This window comes from Cajanus cajan, chromosome 7 (assembly GCF_000230855.2).
Source record: "Cajanus cajan strain Asha chromosome 7, NIPB_CcT2T_4, whole genome shotgun sequence".
Taxonomy (NCBI): domain Eukaryota; kingdom Viridiplantae; phylum Streptophyta; class Magnoliopsida; order Fabales; family Fabaceae; genus Cajanus; species Cajanus cajan.
This window is the reverse complement of record NC_138523.1, coordinates 9,709,660-9,720,939: the sequence shown is the minus strand read 5'-3', so window position 1 is coordinate 9,720,939 and position 11,280 is coordinate 9,709,660. Positions and strand designations below refer to the sequence as shown.

The following is an 11,280-nucleotide window of genomic DNA, read 5'->3' as shown; positions in this document are numbered from 1 at the left end:
CCCGTTGTAAATCGGCTTTGAAAAAATGTGACCCATATCCGACCGACTGAGCTTTCGATTTGAGGCGGTTCGGGTTGAAACGGATTCGGATTTAAGCGGGTGGGTATAATCGGGTTTGAATTTTTTTGTAGACCAATTTATCTTAACGAAGATGAAGCTTAAAACGATAAAAAATATTTTTAAAATAGTGTATAAAAATAGAATGAAGGTGACAATAGATGGTGTAAATAGATTCGTAGTTGAAACATTTATAAACTACAGAAGCAAAAATAAAAGATAACAAAATTCATAGTTGTTACATGGAAAAGAAATATAAAGTTAGATTACAAAATCATAAGAAATCACAGTCACACAAAATGTACTCAAAATGGAGATAAGAAGATGGAAAAGAAAGACAAAGAAAGAAGCAAAAAGATAACTCTAAAAATGGACTAGTGTGTTGAGAAGTTGAATGAGGAAGGAGAAGACAAAATAAATATCTAAGTTATGAGAAAAAAGAAAAAAAAAAGTTACAAATTGATGGCTATATTATACTTGAAATAAAGACTTTTAAATTTGGATCATTGTTATTTAGTTATACAAAAGTAATAAAAAATTAAACTTATCTCATTTTCGGTTGGGTTCGATTTTTAGCGGGTTTAAAAATTCAAAACCGAACCCGCCCAATATATAACCCGTATAAAATTAAAATTTTAACCCGATTTACCCATAAGACCCGCCAGAAACCACCCAAAAGCAATATTTTTTTTCGGGTTTTTCGGGTTCGGTTCGGGTGTCGGTTTAATGCTCACCCCTATTTTAAATAGTCCTTATAGTATTTTTTTTTATTTATGTTAATCTCTTCTATTACTTAGTTTTCATTAACCGTTGAGTTGACTGAAGGGCTAAAAGACCATAATTAAAAATAAAATATGTTACAGAGACTAAATAAAAATGAGACATAGTTTAGCACTAAGCAAAGAATAATATAAGACAAACTAAAACAGCAAATAATTAATAACAATCCAGTGGTGACAGATATATACTGACATCAAAAAATAAAAAATTATGTAAACTATTTTAAAATAACAAAAAATAATAAGCTATAAACATTCATATAAATATTTTTTCATTCCCTTCTACGTACGACTCCATTAGCTTTACCTGAGGCTGAAGTATTCTAAACTTCAGCCTCATCATGTACACAGAATCCGACCAGCGGTGTACATGTTACGTATACTATTTTCTAAATCTTAATACATTTTTAACGACTTTATAAATACATGTAATATATAAATATTATGTGCCAAAATGTTACTTAGTTTTTTTTTTTTTTCTTAAGTTAATAAGAAAGTATAATTCCTTCTAATCAACTCGATGTTTATAAATATAAAGTAGCTAGTACTTTGAGTTGTGGGTGAGATATATGAAACCCCTTGCTTTTCTTATCTTTACTCATCTTCTCACCCACAACTTGTTTGAAGTGCTTGTCCGTTTTGTTTTGGGTCATGCTAATTGTTTGAACTTTGAATTCATTAATTATAGTGTTGCATCAGCAAGAATTCCCAACAAACCCACCAAAAGCAAAACTAATATATATATTATAGTACATTAGGTAAGTTTACTTTCCTTAATTTCAAAAGAATTATTAATTGGATAATTTGGTCTAACCAGATTGTGGCTGGAACGAAGATCATCATAACTTTCGATGGCAGCAGTTAGATACGTGATATCTGTTAATACAACATACAGACAAGTGCTGGGTGCCAACAAGCCACGAACTTTGCCAAATTTTAATCCTTTTTGGTCCTTAATTTGTGACAACCATAGAATAAACAAATTCGTAGAGTCATGGTTTCTAGACTGTATATGATGCATGATATCTATCACTTTGTGATTTTCTTGTTTTAGATAATAAGCCGAATTGATTTTTATGCTTATTTTTGTACCCTCTTTTTTCTGTTTGTCTCTTACTTTTCTTTTCATTATGTCACTACATGCACATCTTTCTCTTTCCTACTGAGATGTATACATAGCAAAGAATTTGAATTTTTTGTTTAGATAAAAAGGTTCTAAAGTTTAGAAATTAAAAAGGATAGAAATGAATAATACTAATAAGTGGGGCTACCTTATAAAAACCCGGAGCAGAAAGTTGAGGTTAAGTTCACATTGGGGAAAGCTCTCGGAGTAGATTTGCTAGAAACGCGTAGAATAAAAGTTGACGAGAAAGGTTAGTAAGTAAAACGCGCTCTTTTACTTTACTTTACAATCTTTTAAGGGTTTTTTTTTTTTTTTTTTTTTTTAAATTAATTAATTAATTAATTTATTTATTTTTATTACTTAGAGTTGTTATAATATTCAGAGAAATTAAAAATTTGTGTTAATATACTGGCCGTGTGAGTGTATTAATTTTTTTTTATTTTATAAACATGTCTCAAAACTAATAACTAAAGATTAATTTACAGTCACATTCACCCTTTTAAACATCGAAAGTAAACTCTTTATTATTAAGCTTCTTTCATTTTTATGAATAAAATGAATTTAATATCTTAAGAGAGAGAGAAAAAAAACAAACAGAAAAAAGATTTTTTTTTCAACAGTAATATTAAAACTCTCAAATTCCTAAAGATATAACAAATTTTTTCTTTATTTTTAGTTAAAATTTAATAAAAAATTATAAAATTATTTTAAGTTTCACTCATTATAAGTGTGTAATGGAAATAATATTAAAACTCTCAAATTTCTGAGGTTATAACAATTTTTTTATTAGTTAAAATCATTTAAAAATATAGAATTATTCAAGCTTTAAGTGAATGGGTCTCAAATAAATTTTAAATGATAAGAAAATATAACTTAAAAAAATGTAAGAGAAAGTGTATATATTGTTAATACTTTTTAAACTTTATTAAAACTATACAGGAAATTATAATAAGAAAGATTGAAAAAAATGAGAGAAAATATAAAATAGTTAAGATATTAAAAAAAAAGAATATCATAAAAGATGTTGAATAATAAATTTATTCCTTGTTTGTTAATCTTAGTGGAAGTAGTTGTCTCTGTGACGGTGTTTTTCTTTCTTTATTTTATTTAATTACCAGTTATATTATGTCATCAGGGTAACTTTTCAACCATGAAGATTCGTTGAAGTTTAAAATTCACAATATAAATGCTTCTTCTTAGTGCTGACTATAGGATTTCTCTACCACACAAATCAAGGGTCTTTTTCCTTGTGCCCCTTTTACATATACAAACCAAGTTTTTCAACTAATCTCTGTGCACTTGTGCTAGCTAGGACCCTTTAACACTAGGATTTGGCTAGCTAGCTACCAATACCTGAGACTGAGATATATGGCACCATCATCTGCAAGAACTCGAATGAAGTGCAAGAGTGTTGAGGAAAGAAAGCAGAAGAAAAAATCAATGGCAATACCTACTTCTTCAGGCACCAAAGAAGTTATAAAGGGTGAGAATGATAATGAGGAAGGTACATGTTCACATGGGTGTTCTACACCAAAGGGTAAGAGGTTTAGAATACCTGAGATCTTAACATGTCCACCAGCTCCTAAGAAGAGAAGAGTAACCCTCACATCATGCTCATCCATGAGATCCCCAATAGCCTTCTTTGCTTCACCAGATATAGACCTCTTTTTCTTTTCTGCAATCAAAAGTAGTGTATCACCTTCAAGTTTTACTACCCCAAGTGGAGTTTGAGTCTGTTTGGATACAAATTTAGAAGTATTTTTGAAAAAAAAATTATTAATTTTTTTATTTAAGTGAAAAAAACTTTCAGAAATATTTCTAACTTGTATCCAAATAGGCTTTGAGTTTCTTATGATTAATTTCTAGTATGCAGGTGCAGAATGTACACATTTTCACTTTTTCTTTTATTTTTAATAATACTAAATTACTTATTTTGCTGGTTTTTGCTGTTGAGTGATGTAGCTTTGTAAAGCACCAAATTAATTTTGTATGTTTGTATATTTGGTTTATCTGTTATCCTGCATCCTTCTTAGGGTCTGATATGTGTAGTTTTAGTTAGTATCTTATCAACTTGCAGCTAGAGTAGTTGATTGAAAAATTGGCTTCATCATTATGATTTGCATTATTATAATATGCGATGAATATAAAAAAAAATTACTTGATAAATATGTTGATATATGTCATTCTTTGTAATTAATGGTTAATTTTATGAAGTATGCTCTTTATATATATCTTAGCTCTCTTTTGCTCTAGTATTATCAGGATAGAGTCATCTCTACCCGACACATATGCATTTGAATAGAAAGGAGAGGGAAGAAAAGTAACTTTTCAAAGGAGTTCAATATGCATTTGTGAAAATGTTCAATTTCATGTTTTTACTGAATCACTGTTAAAGTCAATCTAATAGTAAGATTGGATAAATTTATGTTTTTGTTGTTACTATTGTGTATAGTTTTTCTTTTCAAATTCTATTTTTTAAGTTTTTAATCTTTTCAATTGATATGATACCGATCATAATATAAGTATACATAAATATTTTCATACCAAATTATTCGCATTATTTCCAATTGATCTTTCTAGTTTAATTTGGGTAAAAATTTATTAATACGAAATGTATAATTATTTGTTTAAATTATTATTTTTAATTAATTTTGGAGATTTTTAGAGTAGAATATCCGGTGATAATTGTGAGATGTTAATACATATATAATATAGATATAGATAATACTATTTTACATAATAAACTTAATTTTGGTGGTCTAGTTTAATCGTGATTAATTACATTTTCACCATCTTATCCTCACAGTCACGCACCAACATATATTGGAATTATGGAGAATTTGTATCGGTCTATATATACTTTTTTTTTTCTTTAAGATTTTTAATACAAATACTAATAAAGTTTTACAATAAGATGAATGAAATTATTTATTATCTATACATTTATAGAAGAAAAAAAAATAAAGGTGATACGTACAATTTTTTAATTTTTTTTTATACATATTTTTAGACTATTTTATTCCAATAACCACCTTTGAACCACATTTCTTCAATTCCAACTATCTTTTTCATTTTATTTTATTTAGTTTTTGTTTTCGTTTTCTTTTTATTATAACAAAAATTATTTTAAATCTCTTGAATTTTATTTAGTTTATTTTATTTTATCCCCACAACCATCTTTGAACTTTTTTTTCTCTTTTCACTTTATACTCTAATTATACACATACTAGGGTGATAAATAAGCAAATATAAAAAACAATTTTCTGCATAATTAGATATTTGATTCCATTTATTTTTCACCATTTAAGAATGTTAAAATTAACATTCCCGACTTTCTCTCAAGTAAAGATTAATTTCAGACTTAGTTTTTCCTCAATTATATTATTTACAAATAAGTCTAATCACTATAAAAATTATTAATATTTGGACTTTGTTTGTGTCTCAAATTATCATTCACAATTGCTAACATTTACAAATTACTATTTTTTTTTATCACAATCTACAAAATAAAATACATAAAAATATTTTTTTAATATTTACTATTAATATTTTTAATAATTTTTTATTCTTATACGTACATTTAAATACATGCATCTGCACTCACAAATATATAAAATAAAGGTAAACATAAAATCATTTTAACATATTATTATTCATAATTATTCTTAATATTTTTAAATACTTGTAAACATATTCATCAATAATATATATATAATTAAAAATGAATTAGAAATAAATTTAAAAACTCTAAACTCTAAACTGAACACACATAACGTACAAATTATTAAACTAGTGTAAATTATCATGGTAGTCTTTATAAGGTTAGGTTAATTCAAATGATCAAAATCACATGTCTCGGTTATCTATCCTGCTACAGAAAATTGATGCATCAATTGAAAATTTTGCATGTCATTTATCTATGTTAATAGTTACGTCTTGATCATATTGCACCATCTCACCTTCACCATTTATTCGACCTTATGAACATTCACAGCCTTGCAGCATTCTCTATGCAAAATCAACCCTTGCACAGTAAACCGACATCAATACACCACCATCCACAGACAAGAAGGCCAAATGAAATCGATTTTGATGTGGCAAGAAACAAAGAAACTAGAGACAATATGTTCACAAACTAAGGAAAAATTGTAATAAGTAATAGATGGATAATAAAAGGCATTTATTTATTAACTGTTAAAAATTTAATTAAAATATATTGTAATATTAATATTAATTGACATAAGTGATAATGACTTATATTTCTTAACAAAATTATGTAAAATTCAAATTTTATCTTTAAGTATGATATAAACTTTATAAAAAAAATATTCATTTCATATACGTACATAATTTTTAACAGAAATGAACTATTTCTTTCAATAATTGATACTTTGTATATTAAGATTACTAAAAAAAATAAATATATTATAATAATGTGTTTAAGATCTATTTAATAAAATTGACTCGAATCAATTCACTAATCATATTTTGAGAGTAAACATTCTATTTAATGATCAATTCATTTAAAATATATTACATTTTAAGATAATAAAAAATATTTTTATTACATAAAATTCAATTAAGAGCAATCTTTTAAAGACTTATATATTAATCAATAAATATTTAATTATTTGATCCAATATATATTTCAAGTTATGTTAAATTAATGATTCAATATTAATATTCATCAACAATAAAAAAAGGTGATCTAATCCGGTCAATGTATATATTTTTTCATAATTGAATAAATTTTCGTTAAATTTATATACAAATAAATTGAATAGTAATTAGTAAGTGAACAAGACTGAATTTTCACCAATACCCTTTGTAAGTTGCAATTAATTAATTAAGATACTTTGGCTATGATGACTCGTGTCAAAATCTTATCTTCCACACTATTCGAAAATCTAAAATAAGGCAAAAGCATCCTCAGGAAATGAGAATCCAAAGATGATGGATAGCTTCGTGATGGAATATACAAACTAAAAAAGTTGCCTACACATACATGCAAAGTTTAGAGTTAATTATTATTCGATGAAGGAAACACATGAAGGAGGAGAGAGAAAGAGAGACACCTGACATGCATATAAGAAGAATCCGATGATCATTTTAATTTACTTTTCTATATTTGGACACACATAAAGGCGAATCTCCAGAAATTCCTCGTGAAAATTTTAATTCTTACATTCTTTACTTTATGAGAAAATCCATCGCAGTTATAAATTTGGTGTCGGCGTTATAAACACGCGTTGTTAGTGCATGTGTGATTCATTGTTTAATTGACTATAGTCATTTTAATCAAGTGATTCATGTACTTTTTTTTCTTTTTTTCTAACACTCTTTCAAAATAAAGTTCAACTTTCACTAATTAATTTGAATCAAGTTAAATAGGTCGGCGTTCATATTAATGTTTTAAAAATTATTTGATATATGGTGATCTTGAAACAGTTTATTAGTTTATTATTTTAAGGGAATACTTGATACTTACAAATCTTAAAGTGAAAATCTTTACGATTTTGATATGTCTTTACAGTTTAATTGTAACTTAATTAGGTTAAGTAATTGTTAAAATTCATTTGTCAAAGTTAGGTTTAAGTCTATTTTTTAAAAGAAAAAAAAAGGATAATTAAAATAAATATTTTTATAAGTTTAAGTTAATTTATATTTAAATTAAAAATAAATTTTTTGAAGAAATTAATAGAATAGATCTACATAAACTAAATTATATACAAACTATTTATAATTTATAAAAAATATTTTTTCTTCTTCTTATTTTTCTCTCCTATATATAAGTATTTCTTAACAAGTTTACCCTAGTTAAAATTTATTACTCTATGTAATTACTTTACTAGTTCATTAGTTTGTTAGTCTAATTGAACCTTAGTAATTTATGCTAAATTTTACTTAGCTTTCAGTTAGACTAAATGATTTGTTTGTTTAATTTATATTTAGATTAATCAAAATACTAATAAGACTAATTACTTAATTAGTTTAACTTATAAATATTTATAAGTTAAACTTAACATATATTAATTAGTTAGTATATTTTAAAATAAAAAATATTTTTGTTTGACAGATTTAAATAAAAATAATTTTTTTGACACCTAAAAAAATAAAAATGATTAAGTTAACCTAATTTAGTCTTTATTTTCTTATGCTAGCTAATTTAATTAAAACATAAGGTTATTAAAACTTAGCGTATATTAAAACATAAGGTACATTAAAACTTGTTACACTACAACTTAATTATGCTAAATTAAAACTTAGCCAAACTTAGCCTAAGTCAAATAATTGTACGATAAAACTGAGCCTACATTAAATGATTGTATGACTAAAACATAACGTTATATTAAATATAATTAGATACCTTATGATTAATTAGGTATCTTATATAAAAAAAATTAATTAGGAATCTTATATATAAAAATTAGTTATGTTATATTAAAACTTACCCTAATTGAAAATGTACGTGAAAAAGTTTTATTGAAAAGATAGAGAAATAATGTTTATTAAAATTCGCATCACAAGTAAAAGGATTTACATCACATACTTTTCTACATAAAACTCAAATTGTATTTCATATAAAAGAAGAACGAGTTCTCAAAGATAAATAAAATGTAAAGTAGACACAAACCGTTTTAACAAGTTCTCAAAAAAAGTTTTAAGAAAGACTAAAAATGATGAGAAAATCTTTAAAATATAGCATGTGGTTTTCATTAAAAAAAAATTGTAACAAGCAAACATAAATTAATCCTCAAGCACCAATGTCACACTAATCAAAGCAATCTCATCAACATAAAGTCAAAGCCTAAGTTTCATCATTCCTAAAGTGACATTCAACCCAAACAAGAAAAGAAACAACATATCGTGAGGAATGAGAATGCATCTCATACATGTATAGGTGTAACATCCTTTGAAGTCTTAGTGGTTTCACTCCATAAAATAATGTTCTTACATTATGAAAGCTTTAGAAAATTTGCTTATTGATTCCATGGTGCTTCTTGACTATTAGCACATGTAGTTAACCTTTTATTGCATTCAGACATTGAAAATGTGCTTTAGACGCTATAATAAAATCTTAATATGCTCTCTCAAATTATGAACTCCTATGAAAAAATGAAACTTGAAGATTTATATAAAAATTATTTCACAACGATGTAATCAATTAATTTGGTCATGTAATTGACTACATTGATTATGGTTACATTCTAGAATTTCCATAAACATGTACTGTTATGATAAATTACATCTATTTGTAATTAATTACATCATGTGTTTAATTGATTACATATGCGTGTAATTGATTACATTAAAATATTTTGTTTTTCTAACTTTCACATAAAGATTTATGTAGTCTCGGTTACATATGCAACATGATTTCACATTTTTAAAACTTACCTCATTTGAAAACAAGTTACAATTTTATAAATTTTTCTCACAAAACACCTTGGCTCTTATGTAATATAAATAAAAATGTAATTTGTTACGTCAAAGTGATTTGGTTTTCTAGAAAACTATGCAATCAATTACGTTGTTCATGTAATTGATTATATTAGAATGTTTTAAAATTATGGATAAACCAAGCACTTTGTGTAATCAATTACTCTATTCTAGTAATCAATTAAATCAAATATTTCTTTTCTTTTTGAAAATAATAAAGTCATTTTTAAATTGATTTTTGACTTGATTGATTTTACTTATGAAAACATTGTTTTCTATTTTTTTTTTCATTTTTAAAGTTCTTGTTTTGAGAAATTTGTTTGGTTAAGTTGTGGACTTACTTCACATGACTCTTGATAGCTATTGCCTAATCACAAACACCTAAACTATTACAACATGACTTTATCTTCAAACAAGTTTAACTTGAAGTTTAGCTCTTTGATCTCTCGTGAGAGAAGCCAAAGCTTTCTTGCATTATATCTTCAAACATCTTCAACCTTTTCTTTTAAGTGCAACAAATTATAACTCAATCCATCAACTTACGAAACATTTTCAACTGTAGGTATAAAGTCTTTAGCAATCTTACCTATATCTCTAATATTTTATTTTCCACTTCCTTCAAACGAGACTAATCCATTATGGGTTTGAGGTATAGCAACATAAACCTTTTTCCTACAATGTGTCGTGAGCAACCACTTCTAAGTACCAATGTGTGAATCTTTCCTTTTTTTCACTAAGGATATTTGCAACATGAATTATTTGAGATTTTGGTACCTAAATAATTTTGGGTACTCTTTTATTAGTCCCTTTTCCCTTAGGTGTCTTCTGTTTTCTTCTTAGGTTCCATCTGTTGGTGTGGGGACTACCCTTATAGAGAAATGTGACTTTGACTTTAAGAGGAAAGCATAGTTTCCTTTTCTTCATAGCCAAGACCATGTTTGTTTGAAGGTAATCTTTTAGGTTTTAAAAGTATGTTTATATTAGAAAAACCATTCACAAACTTGGTAAGATCCTTCTTATGTTGTATGCTTTTAGGTTTTAAAGTTGTAACTTTAGTTGGAATTGTGTTTGTGGTTTTGCCTCTAAGATCTTGAATCTTTTTGGCACCATTGAATAGATCCTTCTTGAGTTTTTCATTTTCTATCATCATAAGTTTGTATTTTTCTTTATAGCTTTTGTACTTAAGTGTGATCATATAAAAGTTTGCTAGTAGAGTTTCATAAGACACCTCTTCCTCATCAGAACTAATGTTTGACTTATCGAAAAAATAAAAAATAGAGTTGAGAGTATATTTTACCTCGATCCTTGTTTCATTTGTATCTTCCATAAGGCAGACGTTGGTGTTGAACCAAAGATGATATAATACGCGTCTAATACTCTAGTTTTGATGATAACAAAGCAATGACCTTGATAAGATAATATTTGTCTAAGTCATTTCAAGAACCATGTGTCCAACGATGTAGAAGGAATGAAGACTACTTTTTTTATAATAACTATCTTCTATAATCACATAAAAATGAACAAGTGTAAAACTTAGTGACATAGACTAGTCAGCTTCTACATCCATTGTCCAATGCACTATGACGAGTGTTTGTGTCTTCTAAGTGTTCACAAGTTCAACGCTAGTTGTATGCCTACATGCCTTTAGATAAGGCTTTCAAGCATTCAAAAACAAGTTGTGCTAAACACTCAAATAATTTGTGCATGTTATTAATGCTACAATGTGTGACAACCTCTACTTTGCATGTCATAACATATAAATAATATAAACTATAAATAACCTCAATATAATAAATGAACTCAAAATTCATACAAGTAGAAAGGATGACATTATAACATAAACTAACTTACAGAAATAATACATTACAAAGGAAATTAAAA

The 11,280-nt window shown here is 26.3% G+C and overlaps 1 long non-coding RNA gene across 1 annotated transcript; it reads left to right on the top strand.

Annotated features, from left to right (window-relative positions):
- Positions 1 to 1,065: 1,065 nt before the first annotated feature.
- LOC145950126 (uncharacterized) lies at positions 1,066 to 3,968 on the top strand. The gene is made up of 2 exons (XR_014428225.1): positions 1,066 to 2,209; positions 3,095 to 3,968. It is a non-coding gene; the product is annotated as an uncharacterized LOC145950126 (long non-coding RNA).
- The last annotated feature ends 7,312 nt before the right edge of the window (positions 3,969 to 11,280 follow it).